This window comes from Saimiri boliviensis, chromosome 5, assembly GCF_048565385.1.
Source record: "Saimiri boliviensis isolate mSaiBol1 chromosome 5, mSaiBol1.pri, whole genome shotgun sequence".
Taxonomy (NCBI): Eukaryota; Metazoa; Chordata; class Mammalia; order Primates; family Cebidae; genus Saimiri; species Saimiri boliviensis.
Window position 1 is genome coordinate 26,722,966 of NC_133453.1, and position 21,289 is coordinate 26,744,254.

At 36.7% G+C, this 21,289-nt stretch overlaps 1 protein-coding gene across 2 annotated transcripts in view; it reads right to left on the reverse strand.

Moving 5' to 3' along the window:
• LOC101047868 (sperm-associated antigen 16 protein) overlaps window positions 1-21,289 on the reverse strand; it is an 832,481-nt gene that overhangs the window by 64,225 nt on the left and 746,967 nt on the right. The window lies entirely within an intron of this gene.

Consider the following 21,289-nt stretch of genomic DNA (forward strand, 5'->3'; position numbering starts at 1 on the left):
TGGAGACCATCCTGGCCAACATGGTGAAGCCCTGTCTCTACTAAAAAATACAAAAATTAGCTGGGCGTGGTGGCGCACCTGTAGTCCCAGCTACTCGGGAGGCTGAGGCAGGAGAATTGCTTGAACCCAGGAGGTGGAGGTTGCAGTGAGCTGAGATTGCATCACTGCAATCCAGCCTGGCACCTGGCAACAGAGTGAGACTCTGTGTCAAAAAAAAAAAAAAAAAAAGAAAAAAAAAAAGAAAAAAGAAAAAGAAAAAAAAAGAGAGAGAAAAAGAAAAAAAAGAAACTTACAGCCATACCTGGATTCGCCAGGATAATAATTTACTGGCGATGCCCAGGATTTGATCTTTGCCTTGAAGCTATCTTTATTTTATGGATATTTTGTGGGATATAAGACTATCTCAAGCCTTCATGTTTCTTTCAAATTCTACTAAAGAAAACTAACATTTTATTCATTAGTTCATCTGTCTCATCTCTCATTTTATTATAGGCAGCTAGAAGGAGCCAGGCAGCATCTTCAACACTCTGCTCAGACGTCTCCTTAGATAGATCATTAAGTTTATTAAGTACATTTACAACTTTTTACATTACCGCAAGCAACAGTATTGCCAAACTTTCCACAGCTACATGGCCAGGGTCTGCTTTCTTCCACCTCCAATAACAGTGTATTCATTTTCGTTTGAGCCTTTACCAATAGCCTCTTCAAGGCTGCTGGTCATCTCCAAACTGATGCCACATGCTTTTGGTTTTATTATGACACTTTTCCCACTTTCAGGTACCAAACTCTGTTAACATTGTCTGTTGCAACATGACAAAACCCAGACTTAACGGCTTAAAATAACAACCATTTTATGATTCATGATTTTATGAATTGGGAGTTTAGGCAAGGCTTGGATAGATGATTCTTCTATTTTAAATGATGTCAACAGAAGTCATTTAGTAGTTTTGTTTGGAGAATGAGCTAGTGTTGTTAGTTCAGAACAGCTTCACTGACATATCCGATGCTTTGTTGGGAATGGCTGGAAGAATGGGCTTATTTAGCATATGGTCTTTTAAAAATTGTAGTGCTTGCATATGGCCTTTTTAAAATTGTAGTCTCAAGGTAATTGAGCTTTGTACCTTGTGGTTCAGGGCTCCAAAGGCAAGTTTTCCAGTGAACACTGTAGATTATGCGTGGCCTTTTATGATCCAGCCCCAGGTCACATAGCTCTATTTATTTCGTTTTCTATTATTGAAATCACAAGCTTCTACAGATTGAAGAGGAGGGGACATAGACGTCATCTTTCAATAGAAGTGCCAAAGAATTTGTGACCAAGATTCACAACCCTTACAAAACCCCAAACAAATATGAACAAGAGACTTAAATGAGGCATTTTTCTTACTAGAGAATACCAAGATGGTTAATTAACTTGAAAAAGTGCTCATCCATATTAGTCATAAGAGAAATGAACATTTAAACTATAATAAAATTCTACGACACACCCCCTGCAATGATTAGAATTTACAAGACTGACAAAACTGTCTTTGAAAGCCTGTGGGTATTCTCATACACTTCTGGTGTGACTATATTTGGCATAACCACTTTGCATAACTGTTTGGCATCAATTAAAGCTCAATACATATATACCCTATGAAAGAAATATTTCATACCTAATTATAAACCAGCATATACACATTTACATGTTTGTGAATGTTCACAGCAGCTTTATTTGTAATAAGCTAATATGAAAACAATTCAAATATTAGCCAATAATACTATGAATAATTAGTAGTATATTCATACAACGGAATCCTGCATAGCAACAAACTTGAATGACCTACAACTAGATGCAAAAGCATAATGAATCTCTCAGATGTGATGTTGAACATAAGAGCCAGGGTACGGAATATATATGATGTGCTTTTATCTGTTTACAGTTCAATAATAGTAGCCTATTATGATTATGTAATATAGGCTACTATTATTGAACTGTAAACAGATACCTCCCTCATCTCCAGAGGTAACCACTATGCTGACTGATAACACCATACATTATGTAATACTTATGTAAACATTAATAATTATGTAAATATTATGTAAACATTATTATGTAATATTACATAATAATGTATGGTGTTATCTGTCAGCATAGTGGTTACCTCTGGAGATGAGGGAGCAGAAAGGAATTGGCAGTGGACTTGTGGGTGGCTTTGGAGTTGCTGAATAATGTTCTATTCTTAGACTTGAGTAGTGGTTTCAGGGATATATTTATTTTATAAATTATAATTCAGAGAACGTTAGGGTTTAGACACTTTTGATGCAAGTAATAAGATGTTGTCTTTTTAAATAGAGCAGATCATGCATCCCCAAACTACAGCCCCTTGGGCCGCATGTGGCCCCCTGAGGCCATTTATCTGGCCCCCCGCCGCCATTCAGGAAGGGGCACCTCTTTCATTGGTGGTCAGTGAGAGGAGCACAGTATGTGGCGGCCCTCTAACGGGTCTGAGGAACAGTGAACTGGCCCCCTGTGTAAAAAGTCTGGGGATGCCTGGAGCACATAGTTTATATATTGGAGTAGGAAAACGAGACAGAAAAATTGTTTTAGGATAAAATTTTGTTTAGGCAAGAGATAGAAAACGGTCTGAGTTAAGGCAAAGACAGTGGGGAAGGAGACAAAGGGAGAGATGAGAGTCTAATAGAAGCTGGCTGAATTGTTTGTCGCTAAGACAGAATGGGAATTAACATATCCAAGAAATCAAATTTTCATAGCGCCTTTGTGTCTGTAATTAGGGCAGGGACCAATAGCAGATAATAGCAAAATGTCAAGTCCAGGCAAATGGATAGTCAGTTTCAACAAAGTCTTCCAGAAAGCTGTCAAAATCCAACTCTGTAGGGACTGGGCTCTGGATAGGACTCCAGCCCTAGAAGCATTTAGGAAGACTGGGTTTGGGAAGCAAATTTGGGATACTGGATTCATTAGTCAAATAAGACTACTGACCTATTTCATTCTTCTGTTGGACTTTAAGTTTACTAAAGGTAAGAATGATTGTTTTCCATCTTATTGTGTGGCCTGGAGTATAATAAGCATGCAGTAAAAATTAATAAATGGGTCAATGAATAAATACATATCTGAGAATAAGGGGGAAAAAACTCATTCATTTGAACTGAGGTACCAGGCGAGAGCTTGGTCAAATGTGTGTGGATGAAGAGCCCAGCTACTAGAACAAAGGAAAACCATGTGAGATGAGGAGCAACAGCATATGGAGCTGGTAGTTCAGAGCTGTGTTTATTTTTTCCTTTGTGGACAAGGATGATGTCAGAGTATGGTCTTAATCTGAAACTGCAAGCAAGTTTCAGTGATTCTAGTTTCAAATGTTATTCAGCTGCAGGAGCAGAGTCATACCTATAGAACTGCTGATATTAAATTCCCATGTTATAACCCATATATAAATTATGATTTGGGTGATACTTTAGATGAGATCACATTAAAAAAATTCCAAGTTTGACCCTGATTTTCATTACTTATTAAAAATTATGGAAACATTGAACTTTCAAAATATTGACCTTGCTTCTGGCTAATATTAAAGAACATAGAATCATATTAAATAAAGAAGATTTTCAAAAGAACCTGTCAAAAGTTCATATTACAGTAGTAAAAATGGTAATTTCTCCAAGCAATTCATATTTATAAAAAGCAAGGAATGTGATGCTCCAAATAAAAGTCTTTTGATTTTTAAAGTTTGAAAAGCAGAGTCAAGTTGAAGCTTCCATAGTACTAGGAAAGTCAGTTTTTATTTCAAAGACTTCAAAACTATGACGTTCTGATTTTAGAAAGTTAGACAATTGAAGGGACTTTGACTTTATTAAATGTTATCTCCTCTACACAAGAAAGTAAGGTTTTGTATGGTCATTCAAATGCACAACATCTACACATATCTCCTTTTTCCAATACATACTGATATTCTCTCTTGAATATAGAACAGCATTTTCAATAAGTGGTACTTGATGATGAATGTGCTTTCAGTGAAAGTATGTGGGCTAAGAAAAAAGAAAAGTGATATGGTAGGAATGGACACCCATTATTATTAAGGTAAGAGAACAAAAAATCTATTCTTCACAAGTCCATTTGCATATGGTTGAGTTCGAGACCTAGAATTACCTTCTAAATATGAACTCTCACCTCAGTATCATTGCTGGGTTCTTTCTATTCCATTGTTCACTGTACTTTATTATTCTAGATTCAGTAAGCCAGATATTCAATTTTATTAATTATGTTCAGTAAAGTTATTTACTGCATTGGGAGACATTCAGTTATTTCAGTTATGGTTTATTTCAAGTCTGACAGTTAATTTAGAAAACGTTCTTGGGTAGAAACCAGATTAACTAAATGGAAATGGCTTTTAATTAATTTTTAAATCTATTTCCCCATTGTATCTAAGTTTGTCTTAGTTGGCTTAATGTCAGCTACATAGCCTACTAGGGATAATAGTATAATTACTGACATATAATACCTATGTTAAAATTTTGTCAAATATTCCTTGTTTGTTAAAACATATATAAACATTTTAGGATTTACAGTGTTTGGCCATGTGTTTTATACTTTGGCTTTTAATTTTAATTTTTTTCTATCAGTTCCTCTGACCCAATACAATCAAGTTTAAAATAATATAGTTACACAAGAGCAGAAAATCAAACACCGCATGTTCTCACTCATAGGCGGGTGTTGAACAATGAGAACACATGGACATAGGGAGGGGAGCACTACACACTGGGGTCCGTTGGGGGGAAATGGGGGAGGGATGGGGGGGTGGGGAGGTGGGGAGAGATAGCATGGGGAGAAATGACAGATATAGCTGAGGGGAAGGAAGGCAGCAAATCACACTGCCATGTGTGTACCTATGCAACAATCTTGCATGTTCTTCACATGTACCCCAAAACCTAAAATGCAATTAAAATAAAATAATATAGTTTACCCTTGTCACTCATATGTTCAAAAAACAAATAATACAGAAAAATCTATGAGTGAAAGTAGGTCTCAGAACATCTCTCCTTTAAAAATCGGATTCTCCAGTTTCTACTTTTAGTTTTACAGTCAGTTTGGCAGCTCCATTTATGTACAACTGTTTCTTGGTTTGTTTTCTTAATGAGATATCTATTCATTCCTCCATATAAAGGATGAGAATTTTTTTTCTTACAACATCCTCTTCTTTCTACTTCTACTAATGTTTGATAGTACCTTAAATTTTAAAATAAAATAGTTATTATACTTTTGTTTGGTAACATGGCATTTTTGGCAGTATCTTTGACTTTGCCGTTTTGTAAGATGTGTATTTTAAAGACTTTACTTTCTTTCAATGCCCTGCCTGCTGCCCTCATCTTTTGCCAGCTCACCTTTATATTGTCAGGACTGTGGAGAGTTACATTCAATCCTATGGCTTCAAAAAGTACACCCAACTGTACTAACAGGTTCAGTCTAATAACTGATCATGAATGAAAAGTGTGTACATGTTTATGACTATGTTATGAATATATAAACATTGTTTAATAATAGGCCAAATAGACAGCATTCTTTTTTTAAGGATTTTGTAATCTCTAGGACAGTGGTCCCCAACCTTTTTCGCACCATGGGCCAGTTTCATGTAAGACAAATTTTTCACTAGTAATGGTTTTGGGATGATTCAGGCACATTACACTTATTATGCACTCTATTTCTATTATTATCACATTGCAATATATAAGAAATAATTATACAACTCACCATAATGTAGACTTAGTGGGAGCCCTGAGCTTGTTTCCTGCAACTAGATGGTCCTATCTGGGGATGATGGGAGACAGTTACAGATCATCAGGCATTGGCTTCTCCTAAGGAGCATGCAACCTAGATCTCTCACGTAGGCAGTTTACAATAGGATTCTGTTCCTATGGGAATCTAATGCTGCCACTGATCTCACAGGAGGTTGAACTCAGGCAGTAGTGCAAGAATGTACTATAAATATAGGAGCAGCTGTAAATACAGGTGAAGCTTCACTTGGTCACCCACCTCTCACCTCTTGTTGTGTGGGCCAGTTCCTAACAGGCCAAGGACTGGTACCAGTCCATAGCCAAGGCTTTGGGAACCCCTGTTCTAGGACACTTAAAGAATGATGGTCCTAGAATGAAGGTTAAATGAATTATTTTAAAAAATATAACCAACTACTTAAAATCATTACTAAAGTCAGTTTAGACTAGATTTAGACCATGAGTTTTTGAGCAATTTTGGTTTTTCTTAGAGTTTCTCACTTTTTCCTGTACCATTTTTTCTTTGTTACATCCCCAATTAAAGAAGAGAACGTTTAGTTAATCTTCCGGTCTCCTGTGGATGGTGCTGTTTGCTTAGGAGACCTCTCTCCCAGAGCCCTTAGACCTTGGAACTTGATCTCTAGGTCTGCAGAAGTTAATCTAGATTTCTTCATTGCCATCCTGGGATGAATCAGTTGTTCCCTGGTTTCCTGTTTGATTAAGAGGAGTTATTTTGCTAGAGCACATTTCTAAACAAATTGCTACGGAAAAAAATGAATTGAATGTAAACTTTTTACCATGTCTGAAAAATGTGTTTATCCTGATATTGCTTCAGCGTTGATAAGTTGGCTGGCTACAGAATTCTAGATTGAAAGTATTTTCTCTCAGAACTTAAAAAACATTGATTCATTTTTTTTTTTACCCAGAATCTGCAGATGCTTATGAGAACTCAAGACTCTCATCTGATTCACATCCCTTTGCAAGTCAGTTTTTTTTTTTTTTTTTTGAAATCTTAGAAGTTTTTCAGAATATTCTCATTTACAAGTTTCCTCCTCTGTGGACTCCTTGAAAATTTGTAGTTCAAGGGTAATTCTATCTGTGACTCTCTTATTCATTCAATATGCTGAGTTTTCAGTGAGTTCTTTGACTCTAAAGGCTTGGATTTCAATTGTGAGAAATTTTCTTCTATCATTTGTTTGCTATCCTCTCTCTCATTTTATTTGTTCTTTCTAGAACTGCTGTTAAATGAATAATAAACCTCCTGAGTTAACCCTTGGTGTCTTTTGGTATTTTCCAACCCTTGTTTTCTGTCTTACTTTTTTACTTTCTAGGTTTCCAAATATGTATTTTTTAACTATTCCTAGTTAAATTTTTTATTTTAGCACTAATCGCTTTCAGCCTAGAACAGTTCTTTTTCTAGTTTTTCCCTTTTAGGCACTATGCAAAAAAAAAAAAAAAAAAAAAAAACAATTTTTTTTTTTGGGTGGGGACACCAGTGTATTCACAAATCGTTCTGAGTGTATTACTTAAATTTTAAAAAGGTTTCTTTGTTTCCCAGTGACCTCTATCCTCCAAGAACAAATTTTCTTTTATTATCTTGATATTTTCTTCACGTTAATTAGTTCCCTTGCTATACCTGATGATGCACCATTAATATGGAGAAAAGTGTCTCCTTTAATTAGGTTGATTTTGTCTGATGGCCAGTTAAGAAAGACTGTTTCTGAGTGGAGAGGGAAACCCAGTGGGGCAGAGAAGGCTGGATATGGAGAGAGCAGGAGGAAGAACCAGGCCACGCACACCAGGCCTGCTGGAGCTGCAGCAGGTGTGCAGTTCCCCCATGGCCCACCATGCTCTGAAACAACTCACATACTCATATCCATATTCCTTTTCTTCTAAGAATCTTGTGATATTCTACATACATTTGGAAACTGCTGTATTTTGTTATATTCAAATTCATTTAAAATTTCAGAAATTATTCTGAAAAGAAATTGACATCCCTCCAGGTTCTGTGTTAACTGCTTTTAAAAGCTACTGATGCAAAAATGGATAATGTTGGGGCAGGTGACAGGGTGTGTTAAATGTGTGAAGGAAGGAGGTATACGTGTGTACCCTTCCCATATGCTGTGAATGTGGAGTAAGAGGTTGGAACAGAAGAATGAGTAGTGTGAGTCTATTGTCAAAGAAAATTAAGGGGCCGGGCTCGGTGGCTCAAGCCTGTAATCCCAGCACTTTGGGAGGCCGAGGTGGGTGGATAACGAGGTCGAGAGATCGAGACTATCCTGGTCAACATGGTGAAACCCCGTCTCTACTAAAAATACAAAAAATTAGCTGGGCATGGTGGCACGTGCCTGTAATCCCAGCTACTCAGGAGGCTGAGGCAGGAGAATTGCCTGAAGCCAGGAGGCGGAGGTTGTGGTGAGCCGAGATCGTGCCATTGCACTCCAGCCTGGGTAACAAGAGTGAAACTCCGTCTCAAAAAAAAGAAAAAAAAAAGAAAATTAAGGAACAGGAATCTGGATGGAAGACACCCATGAGAGATGAGGTACACATGCTTCCTACTCTCTTGTGTTCTTGTTCTTTCTTCAATCCTTCCCTCCCTTGTATCTAGAATGCATTGGTTCTCTATTACTGTGTAACAAATGACTGCAAACTTAGCAGCTTCAGAAAACACGTATTTATTATCTTGCAATTTCTGTGGGTCAGGAGTCCATCGTGGCATAGATAGATTCTTTGCTTAGGGGCCTACAGGGCTAAATTAAAGTGCTGGCTAAGGCTGTCATTAGGTCAGGCCCATCTGGATAATCTCCTTTTAGATTAACTCATTGTCAACTAATAAATAAATTACATCTACAAAACCCCTTCTGCCAAGTAATATAACCTAATCAAGGGAGTAATATCTTACCATAATCACAAGTTCTGCCCAAATTGAAAAGAGTGAATTCTTAAAAGACAAGGTGGTATTTTAATAATGAAGCGTCAGTTTCTAAAAGTGAGAAATTTATATTAAGAAGCTTATTTTGCAGGAAATGATAGATGAATTAGGTGTTAAGTAAGAACAAGTAAGCATGTTTTTCTAATACTACAAGCTGAGCAGAATGCTTTGTTTGCCTGAAATAGAGATGTTCACCTCCCTAGAAGCTCCCTTACAACAAATTTTCTATCTAACATTCCCTAGAATGGTTTGACTGTCTTAAAAAGGGATGAAATAGTGATGGAAAATTAAATTACAACATTATTTTGACTTAAACAGCAGGTGGCTCATCCAGCCTACGTCCTATACTTACTTTCTAACACATTTTAAAATTAGTCACCTCGGTTATTTTTGTCTTACTGTCATATTTTGATCTAGTGCTTGGTTGATTCTAACCAACAAGAGACATTTGAACAAGTAAATTAACCTACGCCTTTATAGTACAAAAAAGGTGGGTGGATGTAACTTGTCTTCTCAATTTACTTTGATTAAGGAGCAGTAGCTTTCCTTCCTTACATTACCAAAAAGGCAACTCAGTCACCTCTGAGCTGTTAACCCAAACTTCAGGCAATTTCTTAATAATGTTATCAACCTCTAAATAGCACCTTACTTAAATCTAATTCTCTTTGAACAGAAGCAATTACCACAGTTTCATTTGATTGGGTATTGATTGATTTACTAGTCTTAAAACTTCTGATAGCTGTGGTTGAATACTTATGAAGTATCAAAAACACTTTCTGTTGGCAGAAATAACATTTTTTATATATCAAAGATGAAGGCAATACTAACCCGTGTTAATAAAACATTGAATTGGATACTGTAAGTGTCAAAATGCATAGCTGATGTAACTACTTCAATTCAAAGTTGTCCAAAGAAATAATTAAAAACAACAAAAACAGCAACTATTCTGTAGTGGCAATATTACATACTGGGATGGGGCACTGGAAAATCATAAATAGTTAGGATTGCAGATAATTATAGGCATACTTGAAATGTGTTACTGTATTTCTACCAAACCATTTTAAGAACCCATTACAAATAGAGATAGCTGATAGAATTGAGGGTTACCTTTTCATTCTATTTTGGAGCATCCTTATTTAGAAAGTAAGTTGATAATAAAGGTCCCAGAGAGTATCAACAGAAGAGAAAGAAACAAAAGATAGAACCAGCAATCTAATTTCATAACCATAGGAATCCCACTGGAGGATTTTTTTTTTTTTTTTTTTTTTTTTTGAGATGGAGTCTCACTCTGTCACCCAGGCTGGCATGCAGTGGTGTGATCTTGACTCACTGCAACTTCCACCTCCCAGGTTCAAGCAATGCTTCTGCCTCAACCTCCTGAGTAGCTGGGATGACAGGCGTGCCACCACGCCTGACTGACTAATATTTGTATTTTTAGGAGAGACAAGGTTTCACTATGTTGGCCAGGCTGGTCTTGAACTCCTGAACTCATGATCCACCTTGGCCTCCCAAAGTGCTAGAATTACAGGCATGAATCACTGCGCCCAACTGCGCACAGCCTAGGATTTTTTTTCTTAGAGGTTACAGGAAATAGATATACTATAAATTCAAAATGGATTCTATTGATTTTATGCATAAATTTGATTTTACACCTTCCCTATTTATAGTGCATATGCTAAAATGAATGGCTTACAAGTAGAATAAGGTAACTTTGGGTTTCACCTGTATACAATTTTTAAAGTGGATAACATCTTCCACCTCTAAAAAAAGAGTATCTAGCAGTTCAGATAAATATCTCATCATCTTTACCACTAGTCAGGTTCCTTCCCAGCAGGAATCCAAGTTCTTTGCTAGAAAAAAAAAAAAAAAAAGTCTTAAGAGTAATTCTTTAGTCCCCTTGGTTTCCTGTTTTGTTTTCAACTAGAAATATTTAACACCTAGCCTAAAAGAAAAGAGAGAGAGAGAGAGAGAGAGAGAGAGAGAGAGAGAGAGAGAGAGAGAGAAGACAGAAAGGAAGCCCTGAGTTTTAGGGTTTGTATATTTCCAAAGTATAAATATTCCCACTGTGGCTAAAATCAGCCGACCAACATAATACCACTTAATGCAGAATTGGAAGTCACAATTGGGTCTCATGAGCCAAGTGTGAGTCAGCATTGGATTATTCCTTATAGCTGTGCACTTTCCTGCTAAAAATATCCAATAGGAAGTCTGTTGGTTTTATTTTTCTCTCCCTAGAATATCAGAATGGTAGAACTGGTTTTAACAGGGCCCAAACAACATTATATCCTCATGGTACTCCTAAGTTAATTTGAAATATAAATGGATATGACTGCCATTATCATGTGGCTGTGTTCTGCAGTTGTGATTTAGAAACAGCCATCTACATCCCTGATATCTGCACAGAAAATAATAAAACATATTTGTGGAGATCTTCAAAGTCAACTGTATGTGAGAGGGGTCAAGTGGTTAGGTCAGGGTTAAGATTCTAGGGAGTGGATTTCTTAATAAGTTCATGACTATAGTATTTTTACAACAAGTTTCCTAAACATTCTCTTTTTTCTTTACATGCTGTGGTCTCTTTTACCCATTTCCAGTGAGAGAACTTTACTATGAAAGAAGAAAAAATTAGTTTAGACACAGGAATAATCTTAGCAATTATTCATACCGAAAGGATTGGCACCATGATTTCTTAGAAGTTGCAATGGGGTCCCAGTATAATAAGGTTGTTCTTTCAGAAGTGGGGGACTGGGGTCAAGAACCTGTAGGCAAATGACTGTTTTTGCTTCAGTTTTCTGTCTCTATAGACTTGTCTGTGATGGGAAGAAGTGAGGTCGTCTAGAAGGCTCATTCAACAGTAAAGGAGAACTCTTAGCTCTTGGTCTTTCCTGTTAGAAACTGTATCTAACAGTAATCCTTTCAGATTATTTATAAACATTTTTCTCCTACCTTTAATCTTACTTGTAGAGATTATATCCTATTTCTTTAAGTAAAAGGTTACAATGAAAATACTTTCTTTTATGCATTTGATATTCCCTTATGTAAACCAAACTGTACAGTTATGTAACTCAAACTGTAACTCTCACAGCAGCCTTTATCTGACTCAATATTTCTAATATAGAATAGTCTTGTATACATTGTAGTTTCCTGCATTTATATAATCTTTAATGAGTCTTCTCCAAAGTATTCAAAGATGCCTTAAGTTGTAATCCTGGCTATTATATTTATATACATGTTTGAAAATTTTCATCAGTTATCCTCTTTCTAAATTAGTTTCATTGGTGTTCTTCAACCTATATTTCTAATCTCCAGAAAGGTATACACTAGGGCCTGACATGCCTATACTTGTGTCCATATTCTTCCTCACTGAATTGTTCTGTTTATACCTATTTAATTTTGTCTTAACTCTAGCGTGTCCAGATGTCTCCAGTTTATCAAACAATTTTAAAATTTAACTGGATTATGCTCCAAAGGGTGATTTGAGATTCCACCCAATTGATTTCAAAGGAATATATAATAAACATATAATAGTCTTTGCCCAAATAAATGAAATAATAAAGAATAAAAAGGCACCAAAGAACTTCAAATAATATGCCCTGAAGCTCACCATAAAAATGTTTTTAACTACACTTTTAATATTGTCTTCCATCCAATAGCCAATTCACATTGCAATAATATAACTTAATCCATGTGTTCAACTATTAATGAGTACTTTATGTAAAATAATGAATCCTATTAATAAAATAATAGACATACTCCAGGTATCTAAATATAACACAGAAAAGAAAAACATATGACACCAATAAGAGGGGTGGTAGAGCTACATAAGTCTAAGGTTAGTGCTTATTACTGGACTATAGGACAGAAGATTGTTGGAAATATATAGCTGGAACTCAAATATGCACATCAGCATCATCACTTAAATAATCATGTAAAGTTTTTACTTAGATGTGGAAAGGTAGAAATTATATATACACATATATATATATAATTTCTACCTTTCTACCTATAATGCTCATGTATATGAGATAAATTATATATATAATTTATATATTTATTATATATATTATAGATATATAATTATATATTATATATATATATTCCTTCCTAATGTTAATTTAGAAAACTTATTTAAAACAACTCACATTATTTTTTGTTCACATGAGTAGTTTATTCACCTCGACTATTCTGTGTTCAGTGTGTAGTGGATGCTGCGGGGCTACACAGAGATGTTCTTTCAGTGACAGAAGAGTTACTTCTCCAGTTGCTAAGAGTATTGGCTACTGTTAGCTACAACTAGGCTGTATCTCTGGAAATTTCATTTGGTTAAGACAGCTTCCTCGCTCATTGTTATGCATCCACTGATTGGTTCATAAGAGGGTACAGGACCTGGTCTACCTTCTTGATCTAGAACAGTTATGAAGGGAACCCCAGCTTCAAAACTCCCCATTGGATCAGCTGAGGCCTCTGTCACAAGTTCATTACTACTCTTCCTGTTCTCTCACTCCCTACAGTTCTTCTCCTGAGAGCATCCCTAATAACTCTTCGGCATATAAATCTCTGCCTCCAAGTCTATTTCCCTGGAACCCAATTTTAAAAGATTTGGTATCAGAAGTCCTAGAAGGCGAACATTAAAATGAGATTGTGGATCTAGATTATTCATAGACCGGTTGGTAATGAGGACCCCATTAATGCTGGTAGGTGGTGGTGTACTGAGAGCTGTTGACATGTGGAAGCCTTGCAGTTGTTAAATGTGTTATCATCAGTGGTGAAATAAAATGGAAATTTCAGTGACAGAAAGTAAACTGGACATGAGAGATGAGGAGGTCATATCTCGGTTGTCTGAGAAATAGCCATTAGAAGGACTCTGAAATCTCATGGCTATTGCTGGATTCTAGGGATACATTGGAAATAAACAATAAAAGGCTGGGGGTAACTAATTAGAGGATCTCCTTGACAGCCTATGATATTTTCAACTCCATAAACTGGAGAGCAGTACAAACTAAGGGGATAAAGCTGAGAGGCAGAATTGCAGAGAAGATGGAATTCTCAGTCTTCAGAAAATTTGTTAGGTCAAATTCAGAATGTTGAATGGGAAGGAAAAATGGGATCCAAAGAATTCAGATGGGGATATCTGAGTCAAAGTAATTAAAAAGCCTAAATCCCCAGATTCCTCTGAGCCTTCTGAGTTACCAAAAGTGGAGTACTTTTTCTTAAATTTAGTAATCTCTCATTTGCAGATGAGTCAAAGAACTGAGCCTTGCAAGGCAATACTTGCCTCTCCTTGCTCAGGATCTATTCATAGCTCCCCTCCTGGTTACCTGGCCAATACCCAGAGTTTAATCAAAGCAAGATCCACCTAGAGAAATGCTGAATCTGTTAAAAGAGAAAAGGAGAGCTCCAGTTGGAATGTCAATTATGTTCATTCAGCTTCCTCTTGATTTAAACACTCATGACACATTGGATGAAATCATCATATGGGAAATTCACAACACCTTGCTGAGCAGTATCCCATCTTCGAAAGCTGTCTGTAAGAGCCCTCAGTTTGACACAGCTTGTCCTCTTTGCCTTCAGTAATATGTGTAAACTTACATCACGACTTTTCAACAGCTGTTTTAAAGTTTATTACTTTATGTACAACTGAAGTTTTATTTTTAGTTTTGATAATAAATTCTTTGGAACTTTAATAAGATCTAGTCTGTTACACCATTTAGAACTTCCTTGAGCCACTGTCAGTCATGCCTTATTTTCTTGCTAAAACTCTCTGTAAATTTAAGTGTGCAAAATGTTTAAATCACATTATTTATTTTTCATTGAGATACTAAAAACTGTTAATCAGACTACAACTGCCATCTTTCCTCTCCTAGAAAGACTCCAAACATAAAATCTTATGTAAATAACACAGACCCAGTTGGGTGCAAAAAAAAAAAACAAAAAAAACAAAAAAAAAGGTAATCTAATAATCCATGTCAGGATTCATCTTAGTAGAAATTTAGCACAGGCCCTTTAAAACCTATTCAATAATTTAATTGGCAAATACTATCTGTCACCAAGTCCCTTTTGTCATCATTTAAACCTTTGTTAACTATACTTAAAAATCTTGTATATTATAAGATTATATAAAAAGAAAATTGATAGGAAAAGACTAAGGGAATATATGAAAACCTTAACAATATTTCTTTTTGGTTAATGGAATTCTAGATGACTTTAATTTTCTTTATATATTTCAGTATTTTTCAGATTTTCTATATGCTTTCCTTTTTAAATCAGATTTTAGTTTTTAAAATACTGATACATCCATTTTGATATGCTATGTGTTCACACTTTAAAAAATATACATAGCAGAGTATTGGAAAGCATGTCCCAAAACATTGATCTGGGAGTCAGAATCATGAGTTCATCTTCTCCCTTCTTACTGTTTTTCCAATATTCTCCGATAAGCAGGTACTACATTTGTAATGGAATAAATTTTTTGAAAAAAATTTAAGCTGGATGCTTTCAAGGAAGATTTGAATTCTAATGCTGGCTTGTGCCTCTTACTATGTGGTTTGATCATTATAGATAATACCAATACCAAGTTTCAGTTTCCCCATCTTTGAAAAGAAGATAATATGTTACCTCTTGGGGGTAGCTCTGAATATGAAGTGTGTTGATACAAGAAGCACTAACAATGTTTCTGTTTCTTAAATTTAAAACTGGCCTGGTTTGCCTTTTTTTTTTTTTTTTTAATCAAGAGAGCTTAACGGATAAAAAATGAAATTAGTCTATTTTCTACTTGCCAGCAGAGTGTCTGTCTTAATTTAGGATGCAGTATGAGAGTTAGTTACCATTTAACTGAACAATTAGTTGTCAACCAATGAAAATAAAACATTTTCTTTAAGCAAAAAAAAAAAAAAAAAAAAAAGAGAGAGAGAGAAAAGAAACTATATGCTGAAGTAGATAGATGACGTAACTGACATGTAGTATCCGGCAGACCTACAGAATTATATAAATGGCTGCTTTCTAGGGTGCTGGGTCAAGGGGCATGGGGCATACTGGATATAGGAGAGGTTACCTATATGGGAGTACTCTCCTGTAATAAAGGATTAACAACCTGGCAATAACCCTGGAAGAATGGGATAATATACTACTAGTATTATTCTCGGAAGACTAAGTAAAAAACAATAACCTACAATAAATAATTACAAATGCCACTGCTATAGTACATAGTGAAATCTGGGGATTTAAAATTTGTAAATGCTTTGACCCAATTGTTCCTATCTCAATTCTTTGGGTTTCATTCTTTATTTCCCTTCAAAGCCCTGAATTTGGTGTAGCAAATTTCCTAAAGACTGAGAATTTTACCTTGTCTGGAGCTCCAATACCCAGTTTTGTTTCCATCTCTCAGTGTGGGGATGGCAGAATGGTATGTAACTTAAGCAGAGGAAATCTATCTGCTGATTATGCTCTCTGGAAGAGTACACAGGGTATTCCATTCATCAAAGTGTTAAGAAATGTGCTGGTGAAAGGGACACCAATGCCATTGGGAAGGTAATGGTGGCTGCTCTTTTTAGGCCAGTGCTGACAGTAGGATAGTTACGGAACTGAATTTTCAGGAAGAATGAGGATGATAGAATTTCAAAGTAGAAAGTGAGTGATGATACCAGACTATCAGATGCAAGGTGGGCACAATTAAGTTAAAGAGTGGAAAGATTAGAGTGGGCAGCCAGCGTGGCGTGACATGCAGAACACTTTGGTGAAAGCGATTAAAACATAGCTTTGCTAGGTGCAAGAAAGACAGATAGCCAACAAGAGTATTGCTTAATCTATGTAATCCAGAGAAATCAACCATATTTAACGGAGAGGCTGAACACAGAAGCACCAACAAAAAGCCAAGATCTCTTTCCTAAGTAACAAGACTTGAGTCAATTCTCATCTCTGATCTTGAAAAAGGACAGGCATGATTCCCTTCTAGAAAGATGTTGCAACATCATGAAAGGGGTACACAGTGGTCATTCACTTGGTCCTCTCTTAAAAGGATCCTATGGCCATTTCCTCAGATAATCTTGAAATAAAAAGAAATATTTAAATATTTGAGAACTGCTGACATTGATACCTCAAGACAGAAGCATCACATCATAACTCTCTTTGTTAAAATTGAGGCAGATGGGCATATAAAGGCAAAGTAATTAAGGAACTTCTATACCCATTCTAGGGTACATGTGGCCATGGACCCACCTGGTGATCATTTCCAGCTACCTAGGGATTTAAAATTTGTAGGTGCGCTGACCTAGTTGTCCCTATCTCAATTCTTTGGGTTTCATTCTTTCTTCCCATTCAAAATCCTGAGTTTGGTGTAGCTAATTTCCTAAAGACTGAGAATTCCACCTTCTCAGTCTTTGCATTGGTTCCTTAGCCTCTGAACTAAGTGCTATCACAACAGGAAAAATCAAATGTGGAGAGGGAGTGATTTTCAGAGATTAGTGTCACGCTTAAAAACTTAAAAGGATGAAGTGTGGTAGTCTCCATAATATCCCCATTTAACTAACAAATCTGACCCCTTTAAAAATGAGACATACTGATTCATTATTGTGGACCACTGAAACTAAAAAAAAAATATTTTTCCTAATGCTTCTGAGATGTCAGATGTGGTATCTCTGATAGAGCAGAAGAACATAGCCTCATGTAATGGATATGCAACCACTGTGTTGTAAATTGCATGGCAATGCCTTCAAGAGAGCATCTACCATCAAAGTGGTACCAAAAAGCCAATAGACAGATTAACTCAGCCATTTGACCACAGCCAGTATCTGCCATCAATCTCCCCAGTAGCTGTGGTGACAGGAACAGAGCTGTGTGTGTACAAAACCATTCATCTTTTGATGCTACTGTATGTGACATAGTACTATCCAAAGAAACCAGTGTTAGGCCATTGATACAGAAAAAATCCTTCAGAGAATTCCACAAAGCAACATTGTGACAAAAAAAAAAAAAGTTTTTTTTTTTTCTTTTGAGGTGGGGTCTCACTCTGTTGCCCAGGCTGGAGTGCAGTAGTGTGATCTTGGCTCACTGCAACCTCCATCTCCCAGGTTCAAGTGATTCTCGTGCCTTAGCCTCCTGAGTAGTTGGGATCACAGGCACATGACACCATGCCCAGTTAATTTTTTATATTTTTAGCAGAGACAGGGTTCTACCACATTGGCCAGGCTGGTCTTGAACTCCTGACCTTAAGCGATCTGCCCGCCTTTGCTTCCCAAAGTGCTGGAATTACAGGCATGAGACACTGCACCCAGCCCAAAACTGTTTTATTAGAAACTTTCTATCCTGGAAGAGGTAGCCTTTCTTCTTATCTAAAATAGATATATTTTCCAGATATGGGTCTGCATTTTCTGCACACAAAGCTTTGGACAGCTCCACTATCAGAGGGCTTACAGGGTGTTTATTCAAATGGCATAGTATAACACCTAAGGTAATCTCAGACCTCGGGACATTCCTGGCAGAAAAGCAGATGTAGAAATGTCCTCCTATCATATACTCCATCATACCATTGCATTGGTTCCTTAGCCTCTGAACTCCGCTGCTCCTATCATATACTCCATCATACCAAGGTTGTCTACCTGAGAAAGCTATGGGATTGCCTTTTGAGGAGGCCAGATTGGAGAGGATACTTTGCATGAATAGGGTACCATTCTCCAATATTCAGTCTACACTCTAAACCAATGACTATTATATGGTGCTTCGTTTCCAGTGGATAGGAATATATAAATCCAGAGACCAAGAAGTAGAAGTAGTTTTACCTACCAGTACTCCTAAGGACCTGATTGCAGAATTTTTTCTTTCTGTTCCTGCAACTTCAAGTAATGGGGAAAACACTTCAACTAGGTACACCGTAAGAGTTGCATTAAACTTTAAGCTATGATTGCAACCTGGTCACTTCAGGCTCATCATGCCAGTAGTCCAGAAGAAAAGCAGGGGAATCATTACCTTGGCTGGAACAACTCATCTTGATGATCAGGAAGAGGGTAGGTATCTACCTACTTACCTACCTATGTATGCTATAGAAGCAAATGGCACGAAGTATGTTTGGGACCCATGTGATCCACTTTGCCATTCCATGATTCTCCCTCTGCCCAACTTTGACAGTAAATGAACAAGGAATACTACTGTAACCTGAAAAGGGCATAGAGACTGGTTACCCATAGCCCCAGAAATTAGGATTTGGGTCACTTCATCAGACCTACATAGATGACAGCCCAGGGTGATAGAAATACAGAATGGTAGTCAAGAGGAGAATCAATAAGTAACCTCAGAATAATGGTGGGTGCTACAGTTTATCTGAAAGGAACTTTCTCTTATAAATGTCTTCAGGAAAAAGACTAACCAAAATCTTTGAGGCACTGTTCCCAGATGATATGAATTAACTACATGTAGCAAGGAGATCTGAGAATCACAGGCTTGAGCCCTAATGGATGCTTGGATCCCTCATTCAGCACCTAACATTCGTTCTCCCGGCTGAGAAAGTGTTGGCTCCTTTTGGCCCCCAGCTGGGTCTATTTCCAGGAATAGCTCTAAACTAAAAGTAGTTTTCTTGCTCAAGAATTTGTCCCTTTCCTAAGGCCAGCTAGCACAGAATGATTGGTCAATGTAGGGGTCAAAAGCTTCAACCCCTTTCTTTAATTTGGGACAAATATGAAGGGTCATCCCAGCTCCAGATGTTCCCGTAGGATCAACTGAACTTCTGTTGCCACTGCAGTGCAACTTCTCCTTCTGTACAATTCTGTTTCTCTCCTTCTGTAACAGGTGTGCCTAAGAGCACTTTCTAATAAAACTTGTGGATGCAGATCTTCATCTCTATTTCTTAGGGAACCCTAAGTAAAACAGTGCCCTTTCATTTTCCTGTAACATTTCTATTTCCCAATTTATCTTCAACTCTATTCCCATGGAGCTGAAAGATCTAGTTGTGCCTCTGTCATAAACTTTTCTTTTCTTTTTCTTTTCTTTTCTTTTTTTTTTTTTTTTTTTGAGACAGAGGTACATGCTTGTCACCCAGGCTGGAGTGCAGTGGTGTGTTCTCTGCTCCCTGCAACCTCTGCCTCCCAGTTCAAGTGATTCTCCTGCCTCAGCCTCCCGAGTAGCTGGGATTACAGGCACCCACTCCCATGCCCCACCTATTTTTTTTTTTTTTTTTTTTTTTTTGTATTTTCAGTAGAGACAGGGTTTCACCATGTTGACCAGGCTGGTCTCGAATTCCTGACCTCAGGTGATCCACCAGCCTTAGCCTCCCAAAGTGCAGGAATTACAAGCATGAGCCACCATGCCTGGCCAAAACTTTTCATTTTAAATTGCCTACTTTCTGGCCTCTTTCATCTATCTATCTTCCCTTCTTTTTCTCTCTAATGGTTCCAACATACCTAGACTTTCAAGTTGACATCTCATTGATGATGTAGGTGCAAAGTTGACACTTTGGCTAAAAGCATTTTTTTATAGTCTTGTGATATTTCGCCAGGTTAAGATACTATTACAGGGTACTGTTGCATTGATTTATATACTCTAGGGAAAGTACTTAGGAAGAAAATCCTGAAGGTAGGGCTTCAACAGAAAAATAACTAAAAACGACAAAAATGCCAGAGTCTAAACTTCCCTTTTCAGTCTTTTTTTCTAACTAGCTTTTGTTTTTAAATCCTCCATGCACAGCAGGTCAAATATTCAACTGTCAGTTCTGGAAACTTTTGTTATTTCTTTTCCCACCGTCCAAATCTGAGCAGATTTAAGACGTTCAGTAATGCATACAAACATCTACTAACTTTAATTTTCATTTTCTTTACCTCTTTGTGCTGTTGCTTTCTCAGAACAGACCATACTGCTATTTGAGTCTATGTTATCTATTCATTTGTTTGATTCAATCAAGTAGAATAAATGAGGACTTTTGAAGGTTAAACTGATTTGCCAAAAATATCAAAGAGAAGCTAATGAAGACAAGTTAGAAATATACATAAAACATAATAGAAATTCTTTATGGTTTGGCACCAAAGGATTGTAAATAACTTTAGAGTTTTCTGAACTTGATTTTCTGCTGTGTTGGCCCCATCATGTCATACTCTGCACCCTACAGAGTTGATTTGAGATGGAGCCGTCCCCAGCTTCAAAGGCAGCTTTGTTCTCTGAGCAGCTCTGCCTTGCACAGAATGGAATGAGAAACCTCCTTTGTTTTTGCATCACAGCTTGGCTATTGTTCTTTTTGTCACAAAGATATGGTGCTACAAAGATACATTCTCACCATGGTTGTATCCTTGGCTAATCAAGTAACTTAGCTTCTCTGTGCCTCAGTTTTCTTATTTATATAATGAAAAATTTAGGCTAGTTTTCAAAACAGTCACTCCAAGCTTTAAAAAAAAAAAAAACCACATACACTCAATAAAAGATACATAAAGTGCTTTCCCCAGTGAGTGCCTGGAACATAGTAAGTAGTCAATGAACATTAACTTTTATTATTGTTATTATCACATGTACATGAGTTAAAGCTTTCATGAAGAACTTATAAGAGAATATATCAACCCAAAGTAGATTTGAATAGTTTTAATAACATCATCAAAAGATAAATTGAAAGTGGTCAGATTAATA